Source organism: Microtus oregoni, unplaced genomic scaffold, assembly GCF_018167655.1.
Source record: "Microtus oregoni isolate MIOR12 unplaced genomic scaffold, Mior012 000000F_ref0000247, whole genome shotgun sequence".
In the NCBI taxonomy this organism is placed as follows: domain Eukaryota; kingdom Metazoa; phylum Chordata; class Mammalia; order Rodentia; family Cricetidae; genus Microtus; species Microtus oregoni.
Window position 1 is genome coordinate 21,845,454 of NW_024543059.1, and position 17,191 is coordinate 21,862,644.

Genomic DNA, 17,191 nt, shown 5'->3' on the forward strand with positions numbered 1-17,191 from the left:
GGAAACGGGGTCTGGCTGTATAGTCTGGGCTTACCTTGAATCTATGACTTTTATGCCCCATGTTCCTTTTTATTTAGATTTAAAAAAAAAAACAAAATTGTGATGGATACCTTTTTAAAATCATTCTGTTTGCTTCTATAATTCAAACTAAACTATTTCAAACATACAAGAGACTTTTGGTGAATTATGAGAATAAGAAACATTGAAACGTATCAGTAAGCAAACAATTGAATTAAAGGCTTAAAAATCAAACAAACAGAAGAGCGAAAGCATTTTAATTTTATTACCATGTAAGAGCGAAAAATAAATGTATTTTATACTGAAAAAGAACATAAGATATAATAATACAGGTATGTTAAACATCAATTTTAATGTATAAAGTGATAAAATATTACTGTCTGGAACAAAGTTAATAGCATGAGTAAAGGATAAATATTTAGAAAGTGAAGCAGCCATAGAAAATCTAAATAATATAGTTGTGTGGCCCACAGCTAGCGAAGAATGGTTTATGGACATATCTTGGAAAATGGGGAAAAGCCTAAACATATTAGAGAATAAGAAATAAAAAAGAGAAAGCTACACAGCAGGTTATAGGATTCTGCAAAAATCCTTAAAAACAGCTAAATGTCTTCAACTTTCTATTTTAAAACTTGACTTTTACTAAAAAGCACTAAGAGCTATGGTTAATTTACTAGATATCAAGGAAAAGGAAAAGAAGACAGCAGGGTGTGACACTATGTAGAGAGCCATATGGAAGCCATCCATAGCACATGAACTTATAGACAAATGCATGTGCATATCTATATCACCAAATAAGAAGACAAAAAGATAAGTGAATTAAACAGCCAACTCAGCAGGAAAAATACAAATAAATAGACATAAGGAAGGAAGAAGGGGCCTTGTAGGAAGGATCAGCAAGCAACAATAAATTTGATTTCTTCCAGGAAGTGTTAAAATCAAATACAGAGCTGGTTCTGTCTTTAGGACCAGATCGGCCATTGATAAATGTAACTTGGGAAAGACAGTACTGAGCACAGATGTCCTCTGTACACATATACTCAGCAGCAAGCAAGCAAAAAAGCACGAAACAAAACTGAGCAACCAAACTAAATGCAGCTGGTGTGGCTAGATTTTAAAGCCACGTGAACAATTGATTCAAGAAGAGACCGAGGAAGCTGCAGAGAGAGCTCAGAAGTGAAGAGTGCATACTGCCTGTACAGAGGATGCAAATTTAGTTTTTAGCATCCATGTCAAGGGGCTCAGAACTACCTGTAATTCCAGCTCCAAGGAAATCTTAGGGCACTGCACTCACGTGCATATTACCCTGAACACACACATGCACATATCACGCATGCACACATGCGCCACACAATTAAAAAGAAAACAAAATTTTAATTAAAGAAAGAAGAGGTAAAGATCTAAGGAGGTTTTCTCTATCCAGGCTACATGCTAAAATTATGGGAGTGAGAAGTGTTTGGCTTTAAAACAAAACAGAACCAATCTACAATGAGGCATGCATGTGTTCCTCGCATTCTGACTCAATTACAATATTGAGTTTGGGCATGAGCCTCATGAAAGAAGAAGGATTGTGGTATGCCCCCTAAATGGAGCCTTGTTTCTTTAGGAAAACCACTTAGAAGACTCTAGCAGCTGTCAAAAAGACACCCTAAAAAGCATTGCCCCAACGATACAAATTCCTCTGCAGAACCAAAGTAAAAATCATGCTGATTCTCTTTTTAAGTATTTCAGAGAAAAACAGAAAAGCATCTAACACGAATTTTGTAAGACCAGCTATCTGATGAAAGCAAACCTTCCAAGACTGCTTAAGAGCTGAAGAAAACACAAGCTCGGATCAATCTCCCTCCTCTAAACCGGGGCTGATTAGACCATTACAAGAGAAACACGGTAGGGTGAAGTGAAGTCCGCACTAAGGCGCACAAGGATCCACCCTAAGTATGAAATGTAGGAAAATAATTCACAACATTTAGATCTGAAAATGTCACAAATTCTCCACTAGCTTTTCCATTGGCATTTTGATGTGTGGATGTTCGTTTATAAGGCAAAAGAAATCATTTTGTTTCTATGAAAATAGCAGAATGCTTCTTCATTTTGTTAAAAAAACAATCACACATAAACAGTGTGATAATCCTAACATTTGAGGGACTGGACTAAGAGAGCAATCATGAGTTCAAGACCAGCCTGTGCTACATAGTGAGTTCCAGATAGCCAAGGCTGTAGAAGGAAACTTAGTCTCAAACCAGTGAACAACAGCAGAGAGAGAGGGAGGGAGGGAGGAAGAGGGGGGGGGGGAAGGAATGAAGGAAGGATTTGAAGACTAAAGATTTTTGAGGGAATAATGCTTCAGAGAATTTTACATACATTGACTTTCTAATTAGATTAGACATGGCAGTTCATCCCTGTCATGCCAGCCATTGGAAGAGTAAGGCAGGAGGTCCGTCATGAGTTCAAGACCAACCTGTGCTATCTAGTGGATTCCAGTATAGCCCTGGTTACAAGCAGAACACTGTCTCAAATGAAACAATGCCGAGGAAAGCTGGCTCCGTGCTTAAGAGAACTCACTGCTCTTCCAGAGGACCCGAGTTCAGGTCCCTGCATCAAGTGGTTCACAGCTACCTGCAATGTCAGCTCGAGGGAGTATCTGTACTCACAACAAGCATATACCCGAACACACACACACACACACACACACACACACACACTTTAAAACTAAAATAAACAGTTGATGTGTAAACATTTTATGCAGAAAGATGCATTTCCATTGAATACAAGAGCAAGATGAGAATGCTAAGTGACAATACTGGTAAATGGGGGACTATCATCTGAATACAACTTGGTTCTATTGCGGATTGTGGCTTCCAAAAAGTATAAATCAGAATCCGAATCAACTCATCAAATAATATCTTGGACTGAAGGGTCAGTGTTACTAATCTTTTAAAAGGAAGTTACGAATACTCAGGTTTATATTTATCCCATATTGATGTGTTTACGATGTACAAAACTGTGGCCATGATGGGTGTCAGAGTAATGTTACAGGAAGGTCTGCTTTGCTTTCATAGTTCATGGAGTGTTTGTATGGTGTTTGGGGTTGTCCTTGCTTCTTCTCCTAAAGGTCATGTGTCATTTTCAAAATCATGAAAAATTGTGTACTTCCAATATAGACAAAACTGCGTGAGTCACATAGAACTATTATGCCAATTATTTATGAAAATATTTCGGTGGCAGAAGTAGAAGCAAGCCTGTCCTGCTACTGAAGCCAAGGCAAATAATCTAAAACTTGTTCTGAACTTAGTTCTAAATCCCGACAGTTGCTGCTTCTTGTGGGGCCTGCCATGATTAAAGGATACTGATACCCACCTGCAGCGGAGATTATTCCAGCATCCTTTTCACGACAGAAAACCCGAAGCACAGTGTTGCCTCTTGGGATCCGCGTCCCCTTCTGACCTCCTCCAGCCCTTCTGACCTCTTCTGGAAACACAGGAACTACTAACTGGCAGGCACATGTTCAAATGCTTTTTATAGTTGTGTTTTGTTCGTCCTGCTATAAATTATTTGAATTTCTTGCCAATGTTGGAGGATTGGGACTCTGAATCCAGAGCATCTGGTGGTAGCCGTGGTCCCGCAAGGGGAGCTCGGCTCATCCACTCTACAAAAATCCTGCCAACTCCTGTGTCCTGGCTCTTATCTCAGTCACTGCTGCAGGGAATGGATTTTGCCAGGCTTTGGCATTGCACCCCTCAAATACAGCCCCAAAGACTCATAAACCCCTTCAAAATCTTAAATCACTAGCAATTGAAAAAGATGCATCGTGCCCACACTCGCTATACACGTGTCAGAAGGTGTAGCTTTGTCTGAGACAGTGAAGGCCACACAGAGAAGGCCATCTTTCAAGAAGTCATCATTAGAAAAGTGAGACGAGACGATAAAGTCTGCTTTAAAGTCAGCCAAGGACTGAAAGTTCACCGTCTGTGAAAACCGACATCGACGCCAGCTGACGCCAAAGACTGCACAATGCTGCCACCCTGTGGCCAGGTCCCAGGAAGCTCTATTATCATTACATGAGGTCATGTTGCCATCTTCTGGTCTATTCTGGAACTGCATAACATGCTGTGAAAACACGGACAAGCAAACATCTAAACTGAAATTCTCACCAAATTGTGTATAGGACTGCAAACCGTGTTATTATTTCTGGGTAGCCCTGGAATCACACGGCCAATACCTAGGACATCATAGAATCTTGATTCTAGGGACTAATGCAAATGTTTACAGCGTTACGTTGGAGAAGAAGAGACTAAGAAAGTCCCTAAGGTTGTTGATTCCGAATGTTTCCTACTAGTAACATCAGAACTGAATTACATCTTGATAGAAATATGGTTTCTTTGGTTCCTATCTCAGAAATTTTAATTCAGTCTGCCTTTCTAAGATCCTTGGAATCTGTTCTTTTAAGAACCCTTCTGACAGTTTAGTGCTCGCGTTGCCTAGGGAATGGTGCTTCCCTCGGTGGGCTGGGACTTCGCATGTGAATTAAAACAACCCCACAGACAAGCCCACAGTCTAACCCAGTGTAGCCAATCTCTTAGTGAGCCTCTCTTCTCCAGCGATTCTAGGTTATAGCAAGTTGATAACAAAATGTAACAATCTCAACAACTAAGAGGAAGGTCTGTCAGGACGCAAAGGAGATTCTATGGTTTAGCAATAGAGGGTATTAGAGACAGAATACATAAGAGGGAGAAACTGCAGACTATTCCTGCTTCTCGGAATCACACGGTCACTGCTGAGACTTTCGCTCTCCACTTCTGCTTTTGATCCTGTTGTCTGCTGAGGGAATGGGACAGTCCAGAAGACAAAGAGAGAAAATGTCAAGAAAACAGCCTGCACAGCCTGGCTTATGAGAAGGGGCAGAGAGGTAAGGGATCTCTGGTGTGAACCCCGATTGCATGGTCAGAGGAGAGCGGGAGATGAAGGAGGAAGTCGGGAAGTAGCCACTGAATGGAAAATACCAAGATCCCAGATTTCTAAGCAGCTCTTTCTGACAGTCATGATTTTCAGCAATGTTCAAAAAGCATCTTTTTTTTTTCTAGAAGAGCTGGACTGTTAATAGAATGAGTTCTTAGTAACAGAGCAGCATCCAGATGTTCAGCATATGAAGGAAGGGAGGGGAGCGGAGAAAAATTTATAGCTCAATAAAAACAATTAAACAAAAAGAATGTGTTACCCAGAGCCCCATTTTGTCTTGCTTAAAGGGAAGCTGGGAAGCAAATGCGACCATGGCAACCCACCAGCTCTAGCAGATTCCATATCAGCTGCTCAAATATCGCACTGTAGGCAGAACCAGTACATGCCTTCCTTTGCTGCATGGCAATGACTCTAAGCCAGATAGAGATGACCCTAAGTGTCTTGACTACTCTTTGTGGGCAGTTCTCTTGGGATCCCATTTCATGGATGAAGAAAGGAAGGTTCACAGAAGTCAAGAAGCTTGCCTAAATATGTAGAGCCAGCAAGCAGCAGAACAAAAGCTTCAAGCCCTCATACACTGACCCACAGTATAAGATTCAACCATGACTTAAAGCGTGGGTTGAGACAGACGTACATATGGTTGGAGTCAAGAAACAGTAAAGGGCCTTTAGCCTTTCTACCCCTTCATATACTGTTTTCTGTGGCCTGCTTTCTTTGTCTCTTCCCTCTTGGTCCTACTTCCTCAGCAAAATGCTTCTGAGGTAGAGCAAGCAAAAAGGAATTGACACTCTTCTTGACAGCGCTCACCTGTGTCATTGGGACTTCTCAGGAGCCTTGGTGATGAACACACATGGACGCTGCATCCTGCACACACCACCCTGGCCTACACTGACAAACTTGGCCTCAAACACCTTTGTCCATGCCTAGCCGTGTGGACCTGAATAATGTTTATCGTATGATCAAGGGTGTCTGTCACACAGAAACATCATGGGTTGCTCATAGAACACAGATGTCAACATGTCCTACCATCACATCTCAACCGTATCCAGTTGGTGTCTTTGGGATTGTCTGTGTTAGGATGACTGATTTAAAGAATTACTATTTGCGGTATTGACTTGAGTTGCATACAAAATTTATCCAGTGAGTTTTGGCTTGAGATGAGGACATCATTTCTAACAATTTCTTCTAACATTTTTCTAAAGCAGTCCAAAATATACTTCTGCCAATTTGTACCAAGTGGTGTTCTCAGCATTGAGGGTTATATAATCAGAATATCAGTAGACTTTGATGGGTGATGAAGACGCAGCATCAAATATTCAGCCAGTCTTTAACTTATGTTAAAAATGAGCATATCCATCTCACTAATATGCAAACTTCCTTTTTATCTTTAATGCATGATAAAATTTTATGTACACCAAGGAATTGTTTCAAATTTAAGACTTAACATCGGAAGATGTTCTAATTTCACATACCTTTATGCCAGTATCCTATACAAACTTGCCTGGTGCAAGTGGATCACAAATGAAAGATGGGCCTCTACTAATTCCTGCTCCTGATGATTGAGGTCATCAGTGGAAATATTCAGGAGATCCTCTAAAAATCCCACCACTTGGGATAATTGTGGTTCCTCAAGTCCAAGTCTTCAAGTTTTATTCTCAAATTTTGTCCAAACTGAGGTTTCTCAATTTCCTAATTTATGATTCAGAGCAGTGGGTGAACAGCTTGGTCCTTTGTGTAAGTTGAAAATTGCACAGGCTTCCCTGGACTCCTCATTATATTTGAACTCCTGTGGTTCGAACAAAAGTAAGGTGAGCTAGATTAAGGAACTCGCGTGTACTTCAGCACTAAAATCTCTCTTGCTATATGACTAAAACTCCCTAAGTCAATTAGTTAAATTTTATAGACTCTTTAATTTTTGGGGTGATTGCACGTCCCTGCTCCTTCGGGCCTTTCACACCCTACACGTAAGCATAGATGCCCCTGACCAGCATGCATCTGTCTGCGGTGGAGCTATGAGAGCCCGTAGTTCCCTGGGTCAGGAATGCCCGTCTTTGTCCGAAAGAACTGTCCCCATTCTTTCAGCGATGTCTCAAATGCCTGCCTGTACTCGAAGTTTTTGCCGACTCGGAGAAGCAGTCGAGCCTTCCAGTCTGCGGCCCCGTATCACTTACTTGTAAACATCAATTACCCTGCTTATCACTGTTTGTGTCGATGTCTTCTTTCTATTTATGAACAGGGTTTCATTTTCACAGAAGCATAAGGCAAGGTTGGAACATCATCGGTCTGCAGGCCAGCTGCCAAGCTGCCGCTAGCTTCCCCTCCCACTCCTGCAAACTCAGCTACCTCAGCACATTCTACAGCCTAGTCCTCCATCTCATGGGCTCAGGAACTCAAGTTTCAATTCCAAAGACCTGCAGTCCTTCCAAGAGGCTTGCTCACGACAACCAATTGCACCAAGTTCGGGGGGGGGGGGGAGGGCATAGGGTAAGTTTATAGTAAACAACACCAAGGCATAATCATATGTTTATGTGATCAGAAGCATGCTTGGATCAAGAGATGAGGGTATTAGTTACACTAGAAAAAACAGTTGCTGGGTTAGCCTCCATCACAGAGCTTTGTCTATTGGAAGAAGAGGAGAACCTTGTGCAGGAGGACTGGAGGAACCAGCGTTTCTGACCTGTGTTGTCTCTTTGATGACTGTTCTCACTGAACCAGCAATTATTCTTCAGAGGATGATCTACAGCTGATAGCATCGCTTTTCACATAAGAATCTGACCCCTTGACTGCCAACACTTTGCCTTCAAATTCTTTGTTCCAATAGTCATTACCCATCTCCTTGTTTCCTCCCAAAGTCGATGTGACCCCCATTCATTGTGCGAAGACTTTACTAGTGGTCCTAGTGGTCTTTGCAAAAGAAACCCTCAGGAACAGTCTCCCAGGAAGCTCTCAGAACCTTTCTTCTGTTTCGATGCATGCCAAACTCCCCAGCTCAGAATCAATTCTGAGTTTCCATTGATTTGTATTTGCCCATTTAATTTCCTTTTCAAGGTTTACAGTTCTTCTTTATATGAGTTCTTCGAGAGTCCTCGCACTGTCTTTTGCTCATATCCACCTCCTCTTCCAACTCTTTCCCCGTTCAACTCGTATCCTCCACCCACCCAAGACCTTCAAGTTTTTCAAGACCAGCTTGTGCTGCCCATACGTTTTTAGTTGTGGGGTCTTCTACCTCAGTTGTCAGCTTATCAGGGCTACGCTCTTAGAGAGTCTGTCTCTCCCTCTCCTAGCAGTAATAATTGCCAATTGATCACAGCTTGGGGTGGGATTATGTGCCCAGCTCCTCCCTCCATGCTGGGGTTTGATCTGGTTGGGCTTACACGGATTTTGTGCATGCTCTTGCTGCCACTGTGAGTTCGTGTGTGCAGTTTCCCTGCTGTGTTCAGAAGACGGTGTTTGTAGTCATCTGACACCTCAGGCTCTTTCTTTACCCTCTATTCCAATTATCCCTGAGTCGTGGTGGGGGAGGAAGATTGTCAGAATATATGTTCTTTATAGGGTGGAACATTCTGTATTTTCTTCCTCTCTGCACCTTGACCAATCTTATGTCAATTACAATCTACTGTATTAAGAAGCTTCTCCCATGAAGGATAAGCAATGCATTTATCTAAGGATATAACTGCAAGCCATAAGGAGTCAGTTCAATATTATGTCCATTTAGCAACGCAATGGTAGTTGGTTATCTCCTAGGACCTCTGGCTTGTCTAGTCAGAAGTTCTTAACCTGGTAATGGTGCCAGGTATGAGTTTCATCCTATGAAATAGGACTTAGATCCAACCAGAAAGTGGTTGGTTACTCCCAGGATGGTCATGCTACTATTGCACTATTGGACAAGTCTTTCCAGGGCAGGCATCACTGCAGTTTGAAGGGCTCATATCTGGGTGTGATTGATGATGCCTTTTCCCCTCCAGCAGGTCACATAGCACCATCCAGCTCTATGAAAACCGTACAATAGCGAATCAGCTTCCAGGTCTGCATAAATTTGAATTTTCTCTGTTCTATGTCTCAGGCAGCTACTGTCTTCAATAATGGGGTCTTACCATCAAGTCCTGGAGGGTAACATCCATGATGTTGAGGGGTCAATGGGAACTCGGTGGTCAGAAACCCCATAAGAAGTAACCCCTATCTTACACTAGGATTTTGTTTATTAGCCTCTGTTGTCTAGTAAGGACATTGTTTCCCTGTTATAAAGAAATTCCATTTTAATGAGAGGGGGGTCTTCCAGAGTAGTAGACTTCCGTATGCCGTTTTCTAAAGGTCTTTGGTATTATCTATCCCTCACCCTCTTCCCTCTTCTACACTACCAGCCCCTCTTCCTAAAACAGCTAACCCATCCTCTTCCATTTTTCCCTTTCAGCCCTTTATACCAATAAGTTCTCTCTTCTTTGACAGTACTCTCAGGGCCATTCAGTATTCTCCCGACCTTTATGTATGTATATACTCTAAATGAAACACACACACATCTGAAGATTTAATTCTAACATTTAATTCTAAGATTTAATTCTAACAAGAAAGCATGACACATGTCTTTCTGGGTCTATGGTATATGCTGTTTGAGTATATGCCCAAAAATGCTATAGCTGGGTCATGTGGAGGATCTGTGGTTTTTTGTTTTTGTTTTTTTTTGAGGGGGCCTCCATACTGATTTCCATAGTGGCTGTACCTAATATATCAAGGACCTCAACGTAAGACCTGATACCCAGTCTCTGATAAAGGGGAAAGTGGAGACTATCCTTGAACTTATTGGCAAAGGAAAAGACTTTCTGAACAGGAATCCAGTTGCACAGGCATCAAGATCAATAATTTAAAAATGGGACCTCATGTGTGCCTAGTCTTATTGGAACTTGTTATGACTTGTTTGGGAGATATCCCTGAGAGGCCCAATCTTCTCTGAAGGAAAAGGAGGGGGAGTGGATTTGGGGGAGAGGGGAAGTGGTGGGGAGGTACTGGAGGAGTGGAGGGAGGGGAATTTTTAGTCAGAAAGTAATATATGATACAAGAAAAAAAAAGGGGGACCCTATGAAACCAAAAAAAATTCTGCACAACCAAAGAAACCATCATTCAAGTAAAGAGACAGAATGGAAAAAAAAAAGATCTTGAACAGTTCTGTGTTCAACAAAGAAATTCAAAAAGTATTATATCTAGAATATAAGAAAAACTCAAAAATATTAAACAAGAAAAAAAATCCCAATTTCATAATAGGGCATGAAACTAAACGGAGAGGTCTCAAAGGATACAAATGGCAGAGAAACACTTAAAAAAATCAAATTGCCCAACATCCTGAGTTGTCAGGGAAATGTAACCTAAAATATATACATATATGCATACGATAACAGCTAATGTAAAAAGCATCTATGAATTTGAGATGGGGAGGGCTATGTGGGACAACTTAGAGGGAAGAAAGAAAAGGGAGAAATGTAGTAATTCTATTATTACCTAAGAAAACAAAGAAACTGAGCCAGATGGTGGTGGTGCATGCCTTTAATACCAGCACTTGGGAGGCAGAAGCAAGTGGATCTGTGAGTTTGAGGCCAACATGGTCTACAAGAGCTAGTTCAAGGACAGGCACCAAAGCTACAGAGAAACCCTGTCTCGAAAGAACGACAAAACAAAAAACAAAACAAAACAAGCAAACAAACAAAAAACACCAATCCACCAAAAAAGTCAGGTAGCAAACAAACCAACAATAATGACAAATGCTGGCATGGATATAGGAAAAGGGAGGCATTTATTCACTGCTGGTAGTCAATACATCCAGCTTTTTATTTAAGTCTAAATAACCTCTCAGAAATTGGTGTGTTAGATAATGATTTTAGTTTGTCATTTTTTTTTCAGTGTTTCCAGATGTAATAATGATTGAAACATTTTCTAGGAAAAAAGTCACACTGATTGTCCCGGATGTCACATCACTTTCAAACGGTTAGTTCTCAGACAGCGGTTCTTAAAATGTGCTCAGCAGAACAGCAGTGGGCTGGCTGGTCTTAACTGCCCACTTGCTCCAACCTGGAACTGCCTGGAAAGAGGCTCTCATTTGAATTGTCTGGATCAGGTTGGTCTGTAAGAATTTCTGCCTGGGGAATGTCTTGATTGTTAAGTGATGTGAGGAGACCCATCCTAAATGGAGGCACCATTTCATGGGCTGGATGCAGAACTATAAGAGGAAGAAAGCTAGCTTAGCATAATCAAGCAGGCAGCATGAGCACATTCATTGCTTCTGCTCTTGACTGTGAGCGCGCTGTGACCAGCTATCTCAATCCCACCCCCTTTGATACCCTACACTGACTATACCAGGAGTTATGAGCCAAATAATCCCCTTCCTCCTTTATGTCTTCTTTGTTGTTGTTTTTATTTTTGTCTTTTTTTTCTTAGAATGTTTTATCATAACAACAGAAATGAAACTAGAAGTCAACACTCTCAGTATCACCTGGAAACTTAAAAAGGGAAAATCATCTGCCACTCCTCAGACGTAAACAGTCTCTGAGGATAGAGTTCAGCCTTATGTGGTTCAGCTGTTCTACCCTCTCTAGTTAAAACACTGCACACAATTTAAGTGACATCTTCAGATAGCTGGAAAACTTAACACTCAAGCAGACCAAGGCCAATAGTATATAATGAGTTGGAAAGCAGCTATGGCCAGGAAAGTTTACAATATGTTAGTCAAGCAACATGTAAATATTATGTACGCAAAAACATATAAAATCAATCCAACATTTTAGGTGGTGCTGGAAATAAATACAGCTCCAGTAATCACACACTGGAAACTATTCTCACCAAAACAGCATTTGAATGATTAAGTTATTCAAAACCAACTTACTTGTCAATTGAAAATCTGCAAATATAAAAAAAAAATCAAAGGAAAAATACAAGGAAGCTTCATGAGTTATTCTTCCCAGGGATAGAGATGGGGTGTGTTTGAGGTTGGGTCAAGACTGGGCACTAGACTTTGAATGGACTTGGTGCATACAGTCCCTCTAATCAAAGATAATGGCTGCTATGTAAATCATGTATCAAAAGAATGAGGAGAACGAAGCAATGAAATACCATGACCAAGAAACCTATAACAGAAAGTGCTTAATTGGAGGCTTGCTTACAGTTTCAGAGGGTGAGTCCAGACCATCAATCATGTCAGGAAACATGATGGCCAACAGGCAGCCATGACTCTATCTTGTGCAGTACTGAGAGCTTACATCTGACCACAAGGAGGAAGATGGGAGGTCAGGGAGAGGGAGAGAGGGGATGGGCCTGATATGGGCTTCTGAAACCTCAAAGACTTCTCCAACAAGGCCACTTCTCCCTCCATCCTAGTCCTGGGAACCAAACATTCAAATATGAACCTATGAGAGACATTCTTATTCAAACCCCTACACTAGCCATGTTGCTACAAGCTCCTTAGATGATGGCTCCTTCTTCTTTGATTGACACTTAAATTTTCTTGCTGTTGCTATTATCATTATCATTATTTATTTGTGTGTGTGTGTATGTATGTTTGCATATGTGTGGGTGCAGTGTGTGTGTGGACACGCCAGCCACAGCATGTGTGTTGAGGTCAGAGGACAACTTTGTGGAGTTGGGTTTCTCTTTCTCCCTTTATTTGAGTTCCTGAGACAATGCCAAGCTGCCAGGCTTGTTGGATGAGTATTATTATGCATTGAGTCATCACACCAGTTACTTGTTGTCATTTATATATGTCTATAAGTACCAACAGGACATCTTCTGGGCCAAATGCCTGCTGGGAAACTGTATCCTCCTCCAACAAATATACAATTAGCATTTGCCCAAGCACATACTTTAAGTGTTGTTGAATAATCATATTGATAATCCCTTTGCTTTCCAAAGGGCACCAAAAATTGATAATAAACAATGTATTGTCCCCTCCATTTCCACTGCTCTGCCTACCACTGTGTATTTGAAATCTAACTACTGGGAGGCTCCAGTTATTAAGTACTTCTCTACTTCTTTAGCAATCCATAAAATCACAGTGGAAATAAGGCACTGAAGTTACTCAGTCACTTCCAGACCTCTGTCTCCCAATTCCTGGACTTAGAAATGACTTTATCAGCTTGGTCTGCTGAAAGGCTGGAGCCATATGGAAGCTCAGTCTTGTCACTGGAATTTTATCTGGGACTGATAGTCTCTCCTCTGCTGCTCCGTACTCTGACTGACTCCTCCCTCTGCTTCTTGTCTAGACTTCAAGGTTTTTGAAGGAAGATCTAGTTGATCTCTAGTATCTCCCTCCCAGGAATGGTAAAATCTCTCTTTCTCTTTTATCTCCTTCTTCCGCAGGTCAATCTGTGTGCCGTCTTCCTGTGCATCTTCAGAAAAGGAATAGAGTGCAGACCATGATTAACTCAGGAAACCCATCATTTCAAGGACTACCTCCTGAAAAAAGAAGAAGATATATGCACATTTTATGGTGCTGAAAAAGGCCTATTTTCTTATCCTCTGTGGGTTCTCTAAAGCAAATTCCAGGCACTTCTAACAGGTCAACATTCTCCTTCTCTCAAATTCATTACATGTTCTACAGATCTGGGTCACCGTTGCCACCTTGCCATCTGCCAAGTTCATCTTCTGAGTGGCAAGTCAAACGGATCTTTACTATTTATTCCTATGTCCTCCCTCAAGTTTATTGCAGGTAATTAGGGCTTTTTTTGTTTGCCTTTATTTATTTTGTTTCTATTTGTGCTATAGTTAAATAGAGTAGTATGTATTTCTATATATGTATCCATCAATACATATCAGTCTATATCCATGACAGCAAGGATACAGCTCAGTATCAACGTTCCCACACATTTCTCTGATCTGCACTTCTGTATTTGGATTCTCCTCCTTCTGCTACCTGGACAGCCACTGCATGGCTTCTGTTCTATTAAGAATTGTCAGAATGTCATATAAAGGAAATGACCAGGTTCTTGGACTTAGCACAGTGGCGCTTAACCAGGACCTTTTGGCCAGGTGAGGTTCTATGCAGGTCTGGCTCTGAAGCGAAAGGTGCTACTGCCATCTAGTGGAGAGAAACCAAGTTTGTGCCATTCGAGCCCACAGTGCACAGGACAGGCCCACAATACATAGTCCCACTCAGACCTGGACAAGCTGATCATACGGGGTGTCCATTTATATGGTTACATGCATCACTAGTTTATTTTTTTAATCACTCAACAATATTACTTTAGGTAGATGCCAAAAACTTGTGCCCATTTCTCTGCAGAAAGCTACGTTGGTTATTTTCAAACTTGGGCAGTCAGCCATCAGTAACAATGCTGTGCACTTTTTATTCACACATCTTAAGTGGATATTACCTTCAGGCCACTCCTGCTAGATAGATGCTTTCACCTTTTATTTTTCACGTTCACTTACTAATAAGTCAGAAGTGTCTCAAAGTTCATGAAATCACACCAGCTAATAGCAGTTCTAAAGAATCAATTGTTGAGGCCTCAGGAATTCTGCGTCCTGGTTGGTGGTTACAAGTGTAAAGAAATATGTGAGGAGCTGTCCTTGTGCCGGGGCTGGTTCCACTCTCCATTCATACCCGAGGAGACCCTAAACTGTCAACTGCAGCTGGCTTACCGGTTTTATGCCAGGAGAAATGAAAACGACAACAGTGTAGCTGTGACCACCTGATTGGTCACCTTATAGTCTTGACTCTTACACCCCAGGGGGATGGAAGGCTCAGAGGACAGATGAGGTCACAAGTTTCAAGGGACCGCTAGTCTCACAAGTATTGGTTAGATCCCGGGGAGGCTCCCCCTTTGAGACCCCTGTTTCTTTAAGTCAGAGGCAAACAGTTGGCCAAGATGCTCTTAGGCTTTGGCGCCCCCTGCAGTCTTCACTCCCCGTGGTGGTTACTCTCTAGAGTTATACCTGCACTGAGTCACCAATGCCCAGTCAGTAACCCAAATAAATAGACCGGTTCCCCAAGCTAGACCTGAGCAGAATCAGTTCTTTGGTCTGTGGGTGCCTTCTCTATCTAGGGTGAATAGGCATTTCTTTCTATCTTCCCAGATAAGGTCATGTGGCATTTGAAGCCCATGCAGGGACTGACCGGATTGAGAAATAATGGGGGTGGGTGAGGTGGAGGGGGGGTGGAATGCTGCAGGGTGAGTCCCAGGGTGGCTCTCTTTCTTTATATGCATGGGACGTTGTGCCTCCTAGCTGTGGTGACAGCTGCATGGCCCCTTCTGTAGATGAGAAGATAGACAACTGAAGCGGAGCTCTCTGCCCGGAGGGAATTTGCCCAGTGAAGGAAAAAAGATGACAGCAGGAAAAGGACAAGCAGATGGCGTCCTCCATGTTAGCATGTGATCTGGCAGATAAGTAGGATGAGAGGGAGAGGGAGTTGAAAGGTACTGGCTGGTTGCTTCCTACACCTAGGGGCCCTGAAGGTAAGAGAGCACAGATAAGGTCTTTGTTAAAGAGCCCTGTCCAGGATACAAAGCATGGAGCCAAGGAAGGAAAGAAGGAGGCAAAAGTGAAAGAGGAGTCTCTTAGTTGAACTGTTAAGGGAAACGGATCAAGGAGCCCATCCGGGTCTCTCAAAAGCAAATGCAGAAAAACTGTGCTGCAGCAGAGTGCCTAGGGGCAAAAGGGCAGCAAGCTAAAGACTGCCTGGAGAGCCAGAAACCTGAGTGACAGGTCAGACCACCTTCTGCTATGGAATAAGGTCATGTGGGGGTAGGGGGGCACCCCAGTTGCTGTCATATATGGTGTCTAAAGTTGACTACATCTTAAGGTAACTGGGAGGCCCTGTGTTGTATTGCAGATTCTGGTGCTCCACTGATATGCAGGGTGCTTGACTTTGGTTGTTATTGGTGATTATGTTTTAATTTATAGCAACCTCCCAAGAGCACTGAGAGCAATGAGTATCAGTGGTTGGATAAGGAGATAGGGTAGCACATGTAAAGTATTAAACTTGTCTTAGAAGTGGGCAATTAGCTCCCCATTCTAAAAGAACATATTGTATATGTACATGTATGTACATATATATGTGGGTGTGCATATATATACCATATACACATATATGTATAAAGATGTGTATGCAAAGAAGCATCCATACATAAATGTATGTGTGTGTGTGTGTGTGTGTGTGTGTGTGTGTGTGTGTGTATAATTATTCTTAGTGAAAAAGTATGCTAGGGATGGATGTACTGCTAGGGCATACTAATTCTACAGGATTTTGCCTAAGGGTGCAAACTGTAGGAATAGACAGTTGGTCATGGTGGGAAGTGGTAGCCTGCAAGACTGAGAAATTATTCATTTCTAGCTCAAGCCCTTTTAATGGCTATCTGGTGTAGGAGGTCCTTCTGTTTGTGTGTTGCTTTTCTTGGTTAATGAATAAAGAAACTGCCTTGGCCTGTTGATAGGGGAGAACTTAGGTAGGTGGGGAAGACAGAACTAAATGCTGGGAGAAGGGAAGAGTCAGAGAGATGTCATGGAGCTGCTGTCAGAGATAGACGTGCTGTAACTTTGCTGGTAGGCCACAACCTTGTTGTGATACACAGATTAATATAAATGGGTTAAATTAAGATGTAAGAGTTAGCCAATAAGAAGTTAAAGCTAATGGGCCAAGCAGCGTTTTAATGAATACAGTTTCTGTGTGGTTATTTCGGGGCTAAGCTAGCTGAGTGGCTAGGACGAAAAAGCTGCGCCTCTCTCCTTCAGCTATCTATGGTGCATGAGGGGGTTGAATTGCTTATAGAGAGTGACTATAGATGGTAGAGGACTACGTGGCCTGATGTCCCACCCAGATCCATGACTATCTCCAGCATTACTCTTTAGATAGCTATTGAGAAAAGGGATATATTCTTTTCTTCATTTTGGGGGGCCTTTGCGGTAGATTTTACTGGGTTGGTTTTGTTTTTTGTATACCCTTAATTACTGAATCCTACCATAAATTTATGTTGGTTTGGAATTGACAATAGTGAAACTTCAATGGGCCTTGCTTTGGTAAAATTGTTTCATTATATAATGCTTACCCTTGATTCATAGATTTACTTTTGGAAGAACAGTAAAATCAGAAGTTAAAGAGCTTTAGTGAGGGTATATGGAAAAGACAGATTCAGAAGCCATAAGGTTGTTGATTGGAAACCCATGTGCCAGGTGTAGGAGTATAGTTGTGAGCTAACAAAAAGCCCCTGAGACCTTCCTACCATCATATGTTATTACTACT